The sequence below is a fragment of the Schistocerca gregaria genome, unplaced genomic scaffold (assembly GCF_023897955.1).
Source record: "Schistocerca gregaria isolate iqSchGreg1 unplaced genomic scaffold, iqSchGreg1.2 ptg000594l, whole genome shotgun sequence".
Classification (NCBI taxonomy): Eukaryota; Metazoa; Arthropoda; class Insecta; order Orthoptera; family Acrididae; genus Schistocerca; species Schistocerca gregaria.
In genome coordinates this window covers 80,001-82,500 of record NW_026061983.1, presented here as the reverse complement: position 1 = coordinate 82,500, position 2,500 = coordinate 80,001, and positions in this window count along the sequence as shown.

Here is a 2,500-nt window from a genome sequence, read left to right as displayed (position 1 = left end):
CCATTGTAGGGCGCAGCCGGTGTACGGTCAAGCATGTGCCACATTATGTCACTCAGTACGTAACGACGGATGATCAGTGTGGGTTACGCGTACATCAGCGGACAGTCCACACAGGCCGTACCACAACGTACACTGACTGCATCGACAACCGAATGCAACTGAACAGCTGCAAGGCTCATTTCACAAACAAACGCCTGACCGACCAGCTTGGAAGGGCAGGAGGGGAGGGCGATATTCGTTCTGTAGCGGTACACCCTTCCAGTGGTTAGCGGGACTGTGTAGAAAGTACGCAACACTCGAAAGACCTTTATGTGAGGGTACGCACCATGGCATCAAGAAATACACATGACACCAGAGGATCCAAGCAGTGAACTATGTTCAGAGGGTTGCTGTTAGGCAAAGCTACATTCCTGTGACGTTACATGTGACAGTTAAGGTGCAGTGTAAGTTAGGTTAAGGTGCAGTGTAAGTTAGGTTAAGGTGCAGTGTAAGTTAGGTTAAGGTGCAGTGTAAGTTAGGTTAAGGTGCAGTGTAAGTTAGGTTAAGGTGCAGTGTAAGTTAGGTTAAGGTGCAGTGTAAGTTAGGTTAAGGTGCAGTGTAAGTTAGGTTAAGGTGCAGTGTAAGTTAGGTTAAGGTGCAGTGTAAGTTAGGTTAAGGTGCAGTGTAAGTTAGGTTAAGGTGCAGTGTAAGTTAGGTTAAGGTGCAGTGTAACTTAGGTTAAGGTGCAGTGTAACTTAGGTTAAGGTGCAGTGTAACTTAGGTTAAGGTGCAGTGTAACTTAGGTTAAGGTGCAGTGTAACTTAGGTTAAGGTGCAGTGTAACTTAGGTTAAGGTGCAGTGTAACTTAGGTTAAGGTGCAGTGTAACTTAGGTTAAGGTGCAGTGTAAGTTAGGTTAAGGTGCAGTGTAACTTAGGTTAAGGTGCAGTGTAAGTTAGGTTAAGGTGCAGCGTAACTTAGGTTAAGGTGCAGCGTAACTTAGGTTAAGGTGCAGCGTAACTTAGGTTAAGGTGCAGCGTAACTTAGGTTAAGGTGCAGCGTAACTTAGGTTAAGGTGCAGCGTAACTTAGGTTAAGGTGCAGCGTGGGTTAGGTTAGGGGCCAACGTGGGTTAGGTTAGGGGCCAACGTGGGTTAGGTTAGGGGCCAACGTGGGTTAGGTTAGGGGCCAACGTGGGTTAGGTTAGGGGCCAACGTGGGTTAGGTTAGGGGCCAACGTGGGTTAGGTTAGGGGCCAACGTGGGTTAGGTTAGGGGCCAACGTGGGTTAGGTTAGGGGCCAACGTGGGTTAGGTTAGGGGCCAACGTGGGTTAGGTTAGGGGCCAACGTGGGTTAGGTTAGGGGCCAACGTGGGTTAGGTTAGGGGCCAACGTGGGTTAGGTTAGGGGCCAACGTGGGTTAGGTTAGGGGCCAACGTGGGTTAGGTTAGGGGCCAACGTGGGTTAGGTTAGGGGCCAACGTGGGTTAGGTTAGGGGCCAACGTGGGTTAGGTTAAGGGCCAACGTGGGTTAGGTTAAGGGCCAACGTGGGTTAGGTTAAGGGCCAACGTGGGTTAGGTTAAGGGCCAACGTGGGTTAGGTTAAGGGCCAACGTGGGTTAGGTTAAGGGCCAACGTGGGTTAGGTTAAGGGCCAACGTGGGTTAGGTTAAGGGCCAACGTGGGTTAGGTTAAGGGCCAACGTGGGTTAGGTTAAGGGCCAACGTGGGTTAGGTTAAGGGCCAACGTGGGTTAGGTTAAGGGCCAACGTGGGTTAGGTTAAGGGCCAACGTGGGTTAGGTTAAGGGCCAACGTGGGTTAGGTTGCCAGAGATGTGTCAAATCAGGATGTACGTTTGGCTGGTGTCAGGTGGTGGGTTGGTTCGATGCCTTTATAAGGGGTGTGGCCAAAGGGTATTTTATTACTTGTACCTTTTGTGTTGTGGCGTGGCGTTGCGTCCTGTGTTGATACTGGGTGGACCACTGTGGGTGTTGCTGGCTGATTTGAGCTGCGTTGTTTGCGGGTGATGTGAGACATTCTGTCTTATTAGTGGACGTGACGTTCCTCTTGTCGTTGTTTGGATAGTGTCCTGTGGCAGCGAGGATAAAATGGATGTTGTTGAACGATAGTGCTTTGGTGCTTTCGCTTTGTTACACACAGAGTGGACTGTGAGATAGGGTGACTGGGTCGAGTGCGGTTCACACTGTCCTCCCCAGTTTACAGTATGTATCATCTATGTATGTGGTCCTGCATCATTTACTAAGGAGGGACGTCAGACGACTGAAATATTAGTTATGTACTGATGTAAAGCAGAATGCTTACCTTCCACCAGTGGGCGAGTATCGACTCTGCCCCAGAGTTGCCACCGCAGGAAGAGGTGTCGGAAACACTACCCGCACACCGTCACCACTGTGCGGGGGGACGGACCCTCTATATCCTCAGCGGCGCACTCTTTGCCACCGAGCGTCACGTCTCGCGGCCCGCCGTCCAGAGCATGTACTGGGACAGCGGGACTTTGGCTTTTGGGA